Raw genomic sequence first — 13,327 nt, forward strand, 5'->3', positions numbered from 1 at the left:
TACATAAAATCTGAGGGCTTTGGTTCATGTAACTAGACACATTCAATTGAAGAGGAAGACCTATTCAAAATAAATCAGTAGCTAGTTAAATAAGCAATGCCTGAGTCACGTTTTCTTTAAGCTTTTAACATCTAACTGCTTATTACAAAGGAAATTAATACATTAATGTCACATTTGCACTATCAACCACAGACAATATTAGATTCATTTCTCCTCAGAAAGAGAATGTATGTAAGTAGCTTTTATGAATCCATCTGTCTTAATATCAAACAGCACAGTTTCATTTCCCCAAAAAACAAATTATAAAGAGAATTAAAAATGGAAAGAAATTGTAGGAATATTTAACTGTGCACTAAGTAATCTGAAATTAAACAGTCCCAACAAAAATGTATTAGTTCTTTGCTCTTCATTTGAGAAATTTAAAAGCAGCCATTACTAGAACACATTTTTCAAATGCAAATTTCATTTATAATGAATCCTCAAGACACTTTATAAAAGGATTATTATTATTAAAAACCAAATCTAACAAAAAAGTATTAAAAGCTTTAGAAGTCCCAAAGCATGGTTACTAATAAATATTTTATATTGTCACTTGATTCATCAATGGACAGTCTAGGATATAGGGCATTAAAAGTTTCTTCGGATGAAGAAAAATATAGCCATTAAATACCTTGAGAGTTTGAAAATTAATACACAATTTAATGGGGTGAGGGCACCAATGTGAGCAGCTACTGGATAACAGACAAAGATTTAATCAGGCGCACCCACAAAAAAGCCTTCAGTTGTCAAGTCTTGGAAAAATTAAAGTATCAATCAAGCATTCCAAGTCTCTTGTTAAAAAAATGTAGCAGCCAGACAATATTCCAGAAATATTCTAGTTGACAGAATGATATTGTAGTTGTGAAACCTGAGAATAAATCCACTGACAAAGATCTATGTCAATACAGCACCCACATTCCCTTCATTAGGAGAGGGTCTCAATAGGAGTTGACAACCTGAGAGCCCCAACTCAACAATCAAACAACTGGCATTTTTGGTTTGGTTCTAGATTTCATAAAATTATGTGAAATGATATCTGTATCACATTTCAAAGAAGCAAACTCAACCTGACAAATGGATGAAGTTTGCAGCAGATCATGGCATCATCTCCTTAACAACAAAAATGCAGTGCAGAATGTAAAGACAAAGAGTAACATGTAAATGTAGAACAATAATATGGTCACAGCAATGATCCAACAGGCAAACTACAACACAAAGGAGAGAGAGACTTTGATCTGAATTGAGGCATGGTAGTCTCTGATGTTAATAGGAATGAAGCAAGTCAAAGCTGTATCTGACAGCTTTACAACAGAGCATAAATGCGTTGAAGGATAATCATGGCAGATGCTAAAAACTGAAAAAAACTAGTCTGTGAGCTGTACATCTGGATTGATAGTTTTTATACAAAGTCAAAGAACTTATTAGGAATTGGCTAAAATTTATACATAGCCTCCATTGCTGTAGGTTTCTTTAGCAAATAAACGAAAGATGTTTTAATACAGTGAGTGATACAGTGTTTTAATACAGGTATTATTGTATTCAGGGATGCAGGTCACAGAATGTAGTAGAATTATCTTTTATAGGTTCTACCATATCAGACATTTTAAAAATAAGGATGTTTCCAATTAGTGTTCTCCCAATGAATCTAAATAGTATGGGTAAATTTACCCTACGGCACAGAAAATATGAATAAAATTGTTTCAGTGTGACAAAACATATCCAACATCTACAAAGAAGACAATTTCATGAATAAAAACCTGCAGAAATCACATTAAAACATGGTATTATTTTAGTGAACCGCTAACCAAAACAGTTTATTCAACATTTTTCTGAGAGGGAACTAAGTTAACCTGATTTTACTTTCCAGCTTTTAAATCTTATATTTTTGTTTTGTTCCGATTGCAAATGTACTGCATTCATAATCATAAACTATCCAGTTCAATGTATTTCTTACTGCTTTTACTTTGCTCCTTTTAATCTTCCATCTGCTTACTTCTATAAAATGTGGGAGTTTGTTTTGTTGCTCTAATTTAACTATGAATATCCAGCTCAAACCGGTGCCCAATGAAGTTTTATTTGAAAAAACAAAACAAAACAAAACACAACCTTTCAATCCAAATACCTTACTTGGCATATCTAGATTTTAACACCAATAAGAAAAGTAACAATTTTGATTTTTAGAATACAGACATTAACAATTAGGTCAGCAACAACCATGTCACAAACAACCCGGCAAACTCTAAATATTGACAGTGAACAGAATAAATTAAGGTAGCTGGAAAAGATCTTAAATATTTATCGTTCTGAGCGATCATAGCACTGCTTGGCAGCACATTTATAGTTAAGGGCCTGTCAGCATTACCATCAAATAATGCTAGTGTTGTTTCAAACAGCACTGGCTGAATGGTGACAAATCATCAATCCTGATGCATATTTTAATTTTAAAATATTCTTTAGAACAAACCAGTGTCTTTGATCAGTGGGGCTACACAGACAAATCTAGCATTTCAAAACTTATTGAAAATCTAGAAAGCAGCAGCAATATATTATGTTTGAATAACTTTAGAGCACTGATGTGCCCTATATAGTTTTAATTTCATACTCAAATATTTTAAATTAAGTGTGCGTGTGTGTATATATATATATATATATATATATATATATATATATATATATATATATATATATATATAAAAATCAGTATTTTTGAGTCTGTTTTGTTCCTGTAATTTTACATTATATTAGGTAAATGCCTTGCTGGTAGTACACAGACTATGATTTTAAAAGATCACAGGCAAAGAAAATGGAGTGGGCATTCTACCTTTAAATCACCCCATTGTTTCAGATATTACAGTTCATCTGGTTCTTTATCAGAGGCCACAGTAAGCCTACTGTACATTCATTATGAGTTCCAATATCTAGCCACTGCGGTCAGACTTCAGGATAGAATGGTAATTATGACTTTGGATTTTCTTGCTTTTGTAAGTTTGTGTTAATTTCCAACCGGGGAGCTAAAAAACAACTACATTATTTTATAATGCAAAATTGAATACAGATATGAATTAATTTTACTGAAATTGTTACAGATACTACAGTGAACATTTCAAGTCTATGAAGAATGCAAACTGCACATGGAATTTCAATTTTATTTGCATATTACACTAAAGAAAACTCCACTTTGCTATAATAAAGTATAAAGCAAAATTGTTTTCAAGACCAGCAAAACAAATTTTACATAGTACATAAATTTCAATATATCCAGTGATCTTGCATTATATTGCTTACTTTAAATAAGGTGGTGAACAATCCACAGTTGAAGACTTGGTGATGTTGGGAGGAAAGTTTAATTCTGGGTAATTATAAAACTGTAATAAATTTCATCATAGCCAACTTTTTACAGTTTTGTTGTAGTTATGAAATGTTTTCTCTGTCTGGAGAGCAAACAGTGTTTTGTAGTTCAAGAGCTATGAATTTTGGAAACTTATTCTGTGGTCTATAAGTATCAACAAATTTATTATAGTCACAGTTGTGTCAAACAGATGATGCACCAGCTGGGAAACTAGCTACATCATCCATATAATGTAATTAAATTCTAAGAACTGAAGCCCTGCATTCTGCAGCCAAGAGGTGGGTGTAACCCAATTCTGATATATCTGCAGATGCCTTGCCAAGATGATGATTTTGATATGCTAAAATGACATCACTGTAAGCAAAGCCTTAATTTTAATAATTAAGTATTAATCTGACAGTTGAGCAATTGGGAGCCTACGTTTTTATAGTTGCCCAGGGCTAGCAATAACCAACTGATTCATGCAATCAGATAAGTAGTGAATGTAAGACTGGGGCCCTGGGGAGCAAACACACACCATGCTTAGCTGTAAGCAGGCGAGTAGTCCCACTCCATGATTTCCAGTGGGATTGCTCATGTGCTTGAAATTAAAACACATGACTAAATGTTTGCAGGATCAAGGCCCACAATTTCACTGGTCTTCCCATATAAACTGAGTATCAGTAAAACAATTTTGTAAATTTTTTTTAAAAGAAACTTCTTAGAAAATATACAACCAGTTATCACCACTAATGCATATGATTTAGCTGGTGTTAGTAATGCTGTCAATCCAACATTTCCCTCCTTTTAGACCCCATTTACAGTTGCTTCTGACTTTGTCAAACTGAAATTTTCCATGTCATGTGTTTGTCTAAGGCTCATTTATTTATTTTTTAAATTTCAGCAAAAGCTGTTCAGCCATTTCTGAAAGTGAGATTAGGGAAAAACACAGTGTATTGCTCTTTTAAAAAAAATAAAAATCTCATAACTCTTATATTGAGCTCTAGCAACACATGCTTTGGAGCAGGGAACTAAAATTTGTCTGGGGATCACAGTATTAGGGATGTGTCTTTTCCCATTTGTGTGAAAAACTGTCTAAATGTGGTCAAGTTATAAGCTTGTGAAAAATCTCAGCCTGCACATTCGCAGTAGATACTTGTTTGACAGATAAATTCTTCACAGATTCTCTGCACCGATCATGCTCAAATTTAGGGCTGCTGCGGTTGAATAAGACTTGAATAAGAGCAATTGCTGCTCCTGGCTGCAGTGAGATGCTATGGCTCCAAGCACAGGAATTGCGAACAGGGAAACTGTCACTCCTGTGAACAAAATGCCCGCACTGCTGCAATTCAGGCAGCTTGGAGGAGGAAGTTGCTTGACTCGAATGCAGAGGGAACAAGAACCAGACTGGAAGTGACAATCTCTCGAGAAGGAAGGGTGGAAACTGAAATCAAGAAACTTGGGGGAATGGAGATTAGGACAAGGAAAAAAAACAAACAAAAAAAAAACCAGAGCTGGGATGGGGACAGAGTAAAAGTAATAGAGGAAGAAAGGGTCAGGTGGTTCTCACCACTAGAACACACTCCCCATAGAACCTGGATTTGAATCCAATTCCTGAGTCTCAATATTCCTTTGCTGTCAGCAAATGTCTGTGACAACCACTAGAAAAGCATGTCTCCTCTCCCTGTATTGCCTGGCCCACACAAAGGATGACAATCTACTGCTATCAGCTTCTCAGTTAGCTCAAGAAGAAGTCTGTGCTGCAGATACAAAGGTTCTAACCCTGCTGATGAGCCACATGAATGTCAATGTGACTCTACATGATGGATTTTCCCCCCACCCCCCAGTTCGTTTTTCTTGATAACAATCTAGGAAGTTATGCACACAAAGCTTAGTTAAAAGGTTGCTAAGTTTTTGCATATTAAGTTAAGTTCGCAAAGTCAAGCACTCAAAAGTCAGGAATTGCCAGAATATGGTTTGCCTGTGCAACTGTAATTCAGCCCCCTGGTGTGAATGTATCAGAATACAGAGTTTAATTACAGATCACACAATTTTTTCCGCACAAAAACCCTGGCTCATTTAATAACAAAAGATGCTCAATGAATGTGCATCTTTTCAATATTTTGTTTTCTCCTCATTCAATGTGTGGCTCCATGCTTCACTTACTGGCCAGTACTCAAACCCTACTCTGGATACAGAATTATTAACTTCCTTATTGACTTTCCTATGGAGCTCATAACTACAGTGTTTGAGTACTTTACACTTCACCTAGGATGTAGGAAATTCATTCTTGAATACTGCCTACAGATGTAGTCCCCTCATCTCAAAAAAGATATACTGGCATTAGAAAAGGTTCAGAAAAGGGCAACTAAAATGATTAGGAGTTTGGAATGGGTCCCATATGAGGAGAGATTAAAGATGCCAGGACTTTTCAGCTTGGAAAAGAGGAGACTAAGGGGGGATATGATAGAGGTATATAAAATCATGAGTGGTGTGGAGAAAGTGAATAAGGAAAAGTTATTTACTTGTTCTCATAATATAAGAACTAGGGCCACCAAATGAAATTAATGGGCAAAAGGTTTAAAACAAATAAAAGGAAGTACTTCTTCACTCAGTGCACAGTCAACCTGTGGAACTCCTTGCCTGAGGAGGTTGTGAAGGCTAGGACTATAACAGGGTTTAAAAGAGAACTGGGTAAGTTCATGGAGGTTAAGTCCATTAATGGCTATTAGCCAGGATGGGTAAGAATGGTGTCCCTAGCCTCTGTCTGTCAGAGGGTGGACATGGATGGTAGGAGAGAGATCACTTGATCATTACCTGTTAGGTTTACTCCCTCTGGGGCACCTGGCATTGGCCACTGTCGGTAGACAGGATGGGGGCTGGATGGACCTTTGGTCCGACCCAGTATGGCCATTCTTATGTCCTGCTCCAGTGATTACTTATATATAAAAAGTGGAACAGCTCTCATAGGAGAGACTGAGAAAGTCCCACATAAGACTATCTTGTAGATCAGTGGTTAGAGCACTCTCTTTCAATGTAAGTTCAAATCCCTTCTCCACATCAGACAGAGGAGGAAACTTAACCTGTGTCTTCCACATCCCAAGTGTGTGCCCTAACCACTGAACTATAAGTCATAAGGATGGCACTACCTTCATCTCCTCCCCTTGCCATTTTTGGAAACTCGTCATCCGTTGCTTTTGTTAAAATGCCCAAAATCAAAATGAGAACTTTGAAGTCAGGCTGAACGAAACATTTTCTTTGACCCAACTCAAAAAATATTTCTGACTTTTATTCACTGAAAGTTTTGAAAAAAAATTGTTTGTTTGACCTGAAATGAAACTTTTTTTATTTTTCAGAACTGCCAGCAAAATAAAATCCATTATTCACCCAGCTTAGCCTCAAGCGCTCAGCACTTCTGCAAATCAGACTCTATGATCTCAAATCAGGCACCTAAAAAATGAAAAACATACCATTCATGACTACCTGTGAAAAGTTTAAGTGACTTGCCCAACATCACACAGAAATTCTATTTATTTAGCGTTTGCATATTCGCCGAGACAAGCAACAGTGTTCTTAGTGGCCAAGTGGAGCTCTCGGAGCCCACGGCTGAATTTGGTTACTGGGGACTCCTTGACAATGTGTAAAAGGAAAAGGAGTACTTGTGGCACCTTAGAGACTAACCAATTTATTTGAGCATAAGCTTTCGTGAGCTACAGCTCACTTCATCAGAGCTGTAGCTCACGAAAGCTTATGCTCAAATAAATTGGTTAGTCTCTAAGGTGCCACAAGTACTCCTTTTCTTTTTGCGAATACAGACTAACACGGCTGCTACTCTGAAACTTGACAATGTGTATCACTGTTTTATCTGCACTGCAGCTTGGATTGTCTCGAAGACCCCAATGGTGCTGGCTGGCTGCACAACGGCCTTGCCCAGTATGGAATCGGTTAAGAAGGGTCCACTGATGACATGGCACGTTGAAACCAGGCAGGCATGCAGTAGGGTCTGTGACGAGGAACTGATTGGTGGTTGATGTTAAGCACCAGTCTTCCTGCCACAGGGACTCAACTGTCATGTCCCGACATGGCAGCCTTCACCACAGTGGGTGTCATGGTGGAAGATGTGTAGCTGGTGGACTAAAAAGATCGTTGAACAAGGACAAGCTTGGGTTGCCAGCTGCAATCTCCCTCCTGATTTGAGGAGCAGCAATGTGGCTCAGCAATGGAAGCCATGAAAGATGAGTTGGCTGGAGAGTTCCTATGACGATGCACATTGTTGAGTTCTATGTCAACAAGTTTGGTGTTTGCTGAGAGACTCCATATTGGTGCACAGTACTCTGCTATTGAGTAAGAGACGGCAAGATGGGAATATCCGCTCCCCATAAAGACCCTGAGAGTTTGCTAAGAAGGTTGGCTACTATCTTGCTCAGGTGGCTTTTGTATGTTTCGTCAAGGATCATGCCTAAGTAAACTGGGTATGCTTCAGCCTCTGGCCATTTATTATGATGTTTAATTCCCTCTTAGCATTGGCACAGTGGAGGCAGTATGTGCGGCAATGGATCAACATTCTCATAGTGCCATCAGGCTCACACTCCGACTCTTACAACTCAACCTTGAGGGTTTATCGACAGCCAAGTGATATTTAATCAGAAACTCTATGACCGAGGCAGAGACAGAATCCAATTCTCCACAGCAGCATTCAACTGACCTAACCATTACACTGGCCTTTCTGTTCCTGCAGTCCCCCGCCTCATTCACTCCATGTTTTCCAGCTTCTGCAACAAATGAGGCAGGTGTCCTACAGACAGACTCCACAGTCCTGATTCATACCTAGAGCAGGTTCATCCTGTGCACTGAATAAGGAAGAGGTCCTGTAGAAAAAATAGTATGTGATCATGTATTTAAAGACTGTCATAATGCATATGCATTGTGGGGAGGGGAGTGGAATTAAAAATGTACACGCAACCTAAATTCATTAATTTCCTAACTTTGGAGTGCTTGACTTTGCAAATTTAACGTTCTTTTAATATAGTTTTTGTGTATGTACTATACTGTAAACATTTGAATGGGAAAAATTGTTCCTGAAGAGAAAATGAAGTAGACTAGGTGCACCAAGAGGAGAGATGGATTAATATCTCTATTAGATAGAACATTCCTAACCATTTCTGATGTTAAAAAAATTAAAATTCATGAATTTTCTTTTTCTGGCCACCTCCCTTCTTCCCCCAGATAATTAGTTTTTAAAGCTGCAGCAGACACGGGAGTAAAAGGTTAACTATGATCATGTTTCCAATGTTTTAGATTTAAAATGCATTTTACAGTGTTGCTGTTTTACAAGTATTCTGTACGTGCTTTCTTGAAACCAAAGTACCTTTGATCCCTCTTAGCCCTAACAAGAGAATGTTAATGTTTCAGTTGGAGGGAAATTTCAGTTTATTACACTGCTGCTAAAAATATTCTATTTTGTTTGAATGAAAGACTCAGGGATTTTCTTCCTGATGCCTCTATGATGTTACAGTCCCATTAGACCATTTGATCACTGTTTTCAATGGACAGGAAATAGGAACTAGTTATAAAACTAGCTTATATTTAAGTCTAACATAAAACACTATGGGTTACGTACATACACAAATTTTTAAACAAAAATTTTACCATATGCATATTACAAAAGGTAAAATGTAGTCTATATATAACAGGAAATCTATATATAACTTCAAAAATCAATGAAAATGGATTACTTTTCCTTATCTAAGCCTACGTCTTACAAGAAAACTCATTAATAGCCTCTCAGAGACATAAGTCATTTAAGAGGCATCACTTGGTATACCTTCACACTCCTTGTGGAATTTGCAATGCTCCCTTTTAAGTCTTCCAGGTTATTTCACAATGAGAGATATAATTTGAGAGTACAATGTTGCTCAGATGATTCAGGAGCCCCAGTTATCTCTTATTCACTCTTTAAAACACACAGAGTCAGAAAACCAAACCTGTATTTTTTTGGGCTTCCAGTTCCCAAATGAGTTTGGGAGCATTCAGTCTTGCTATAAATAGTTCACAAAACGAGCATCCATGTTTGTAGATGCAATAGAAAATGCATCTACATTTGGACAGGCACAAAAAACCATTCTTCAGGTTCTATAGCAACTGACTGGAATGATCTTACATCACATACTGGCTATGAGGAAAAGTCTACGAAAGACTTGGAGTAGGAGTTTCTCATCTGACAGTGGTGAGGAGCTGGCAGGAGATGAAAATGCCTCAGAAAAGCAAGTGACATTTTGGGCTAACGATTATGCAGCCTAATATAATGCAACCTGAGACAACAGTGCTCAGAAGGGGAAATGCAGAACCTTTCACCTTGGCCCTTACACACCAAGCAGCTGAGGGCAGGTCTACACAAACACTGCAGGAGTGCCACTGTACAGCTTCAATGATGATGCTAACTACACTGACAGGAAGGCTTCTCCCATCAGCGTAGATATTCCACTTCTGTGAGAGGTGGCAGCCATGTCAACAGTAGAAGCCCACACATCAACATAGCACAGCCTACTCAAAGGGTTAGGTCAGTATAACCATGTTGCTCAGGGGTATAGATTTTTCACACCAAAGAGTGATGTAGTTATACCAACATAAGTGTATAGTGTAGACCTGGCCTAAGAGTGCCCATAAAGGGTGCTGAAGGACCCAAAATAATGGGGTGTAAAGTCTATTGCATTATAAAGCAAATAAGCAATGTTTGGAAAAAGCAAAATTCCTTTGTAGCATAGCACAGAAGAAAATGTTACCCAGATGGAAAAAATAATTAGATCACACAGGAGTTTTATACCAGACCAATTAGTTGTCTTTATTTATAAACTGGACAACCTCTGCTGTTTGTTTCATCCTATAGATTTTCTCTCTTGTAGATTTCACAATTTCTCATTTGCACCTGATTCAGTATGAAAATAGCATACAGCATGAGACATACAATACCCAATGCACAAATGGCCAGACAGGAAGATAGGTGTCAGTTACCTTCTGCCTGAAAGGAAAATCTCTTAAATGTGTCAACACCTGGTGACCTGCCTTAACTCTAAGACCTTTAGATACATAACTCCTTAAATATTATCCATACTAAGATTTCACAATGATTATGAAGACCAGTAGGCTACTGGCTCTTGGTAGAGACCTCACATGCCACCCTTTGATGAACTATTATGCAGGTATCCTGATAAAACACTATGCACACCCTGTGCCTTCTGCCAGTTGGCACCAAGGGGCCCCTGGGTCACAGGGTGCCACAAGGGCTGAGATAAACCAAAGATTATTCAGATTTCCCCAGCTCTTGGCTTTGTGACAGGGATGGATACTCTAAATTTACTTACATTCTAAACTGGAGCAACATGGTTTAATTGAGAAGTGAATAATGCAGGGATGGCCAACCTGAGCCTGAGAAGGAGCCAGAATTTAGCAATGTACATTGCCAAAAAGCCATAGTAATATGTCAGCAGCCCCCCATCAGTTTCCGCCCCGCTCCCAACGCCTCCCACCCACCAGCAGCCCTGCCGATCAGCACCTCCCTCTCCCTCCCCCACCTCCCAATCAGCTGTTCCGTGGCGTGCAGGAGGCTCTGGGGGGGCGGGGAGGACCGAGAGCATGGCAAACTCAGGGGAAAGGATGGGAATGGGTGAAGTGGGGGCAGGGCCTGTGGCAGAGTCAGGGGTAGAGCAGTGAACACCGCCCTGGCATATTGGAAAGTTGGCACCTGTAGCTCCAGCCCCGGAGTCGCTGCCTATACAAGGAGCTGCATATTAACTTCTGAAGAGCCACAGGTTGGTCACCCCTAGAATAATGCATGCTTAACTTTTTTTTTTCCCCTCACTTTCAGGGTTGTTGTCAGTCAGTCCTTCCCCTTGTAACCCCTTGCACCTGTGGATCTAATTCTACTCTATTAAGCCAGTGTAAATCTAATGTAATTCCAGAAACTTTAATGGAGTTTACTCTAGTGTAACAGAGAAAAATTACTGCATCATATATTTTTATGAGAGCATCTTCCTGTTCAGGAATTTGCATGCCATTTGAAAAATAGTTGAGAGTCTATTTGGTTGAATGCTCCAGTCAGTTGAGTGTTGACTAATTTGCATGACAAAAACTCCCTTTTTAACCTGTAATCACAGCTGAGTGATTTCTCAGAGTGCAAAGAGACATGGATTTTGAGTGAGCAATAATCCAGTAGACAGGAGAGTACCTCATTAATTAAATCTAGACTCTAAAATGCATATTATGATTTTATTTTATATGAAACCATTTGTTTCTAATACTTCTGCCTGTCACTACTTGAATCTCTATGCTTTATTACAAAAATTAATACCTGATTTCACTACAAACAAATCTAAGTGCTGTGTGTTAAGCTGAGCGGTGATCTCAGGTGGAATTGATAAACTGAGGTGTACTGTTGCTTTGACAGGAGCATATCTGTGAATACTGTGAACGTCCAGCAGAACAGGGGCTGGACACTCCAGGGACATGCTCAGAGTCCTTGGATGTGCCTATTGCTAACCTGCAGAGTGACAGTGGGCCCTGAGAAGCCTGGAAGAGAGTGTTTGTTTTGCCAGTGGGGTTGAGGAGCTGATGCACAGCAGGCACAGACAAGTTTTTCTCATACTAAGGGCATGATAGCAAGGTGCTTCTCAAGCCTGGGAACAATGAGAAGCATTACCCACCCTTAACTACACAAAAGTGTCAGGAAACCAAAGAATAAATGGAACAAACTCTTTGGTTTAATAGGCCACTTTTAAGAATCATAGAATATCAGGGTTGGAAGGGACCTCAGGAGGTCATCTAGTCCAACCCCCTGCTCAAAGCAGGACCAATCCCCAATTTTTGCCCCAGATCGCTAAATGTCCCCCTCAAGGATTGAACTCACAACCCTGGGTTTAGCAGGCCAACTCTCAAACCACTGAGCTATCCCTCCCCCCATGTGCCCTGCTGCAATCTCACAGCTCAGTGAGGTTGATAACTCTCCAGATTTAGCCAGGGCTCCACAAAGAGGGATCAAGCATGACTAGTCCTTCCTTTTAGTTCTACCAAAACATACTTCTTTCTTACCTGCACAATGTTTTTCTATCCATCTATCTCATTCAAAAACATAATCTAGTTATGACTAACCACATTTAAGAAGGGAACCACACAGAGTAAGAACTCTTTTTACTTACTATCCAAACCCGCAAAAGATGAAGGCAAAATGTGAACTTTTCTTCCTTTGAGTATAGGGCGCAGCCTGTGTTTTTAGTCTGTTAAGAACTGGAAACTGCTGAAAAAAACAGTTTATTTGTAGGAGCCAAGAAGTCTAGTATTAACAAGAGAAGCTTTTCTCTTTACCCCTAGAAAATACAGAAATATTGAAGTGCAGTTTTACTCACTGAGGTCATTTTTCATAGAAGTGAGAATCAGGGCAAGTAAATAGCCAGTTATTTTCCTATATAATTTTGGGCCCCCCAGCTGAGGCCCTTCTTTTTGCCAGTGGAACCCTGCGATAGACCTGCAGATCATCTCCAGGAACAAGGACAGGTGGGATAGCAGAAGTTGCAGCAGCACTAGGAAAAGGGGGAGGAGGAAGGAAGAGCAACTGACTCCCTGGGAGCTCTCTCAGACCAGGGAGATTCACTCATCCAAGAATGAATAGAGGGCACAGGAAAGAACAGGACACAGAGCCAGATCTACTTCCCTCCTTCCAGTGGTGGATCTCTGGACTGCCTGGGGTAAGCAGTCTGGCCAATCTGCAGGTAGCATGAGGAGAAGCCTGTTCAGTGCTCAGGGACAGGTTATCAGACTCCCCTGTATTACTTTCCCCTTTCAACTTTTTGGCAGGGAATACTTCTCCCCTATATTCCTATTACAGGGCTATCACGAGTGCCTTTCTCAACCCTTCCAGCTGTCAGTTCCATTCTCAGGTGGGTGGTGGGTGTTTCTCTTAGAGCACAG

At 39.2% G+C, this 13,327-nt stretch overlaps 1 protein-coding gene across 10 annotated transcripts in view; it reads right to left on the reverse strand.

The window, feature by feature from the left end:
* Window positions 1-13,327, reverse strand: part of CEP170 (centrosomal protein 170) — a 190,815-nt gene that overhangs the window by 147,575 nt on the left and 29,913 nt on the right. The window lies entirely within an intron of this gene.

The sequence above is a fragment of the Natator depressus genome, chromosome 3, assembly GCF_965152275.1.
Source record: "Natator depressus isolate rNatDep1 chromosome 3, rNatDep2.hap1, whole genome shotgun sequence".
Taxonomy (NCBI): Eukaryota; Metazoa; Chordata; order Testudines; family Cheloniidae; genus Natator; species Natator depressus.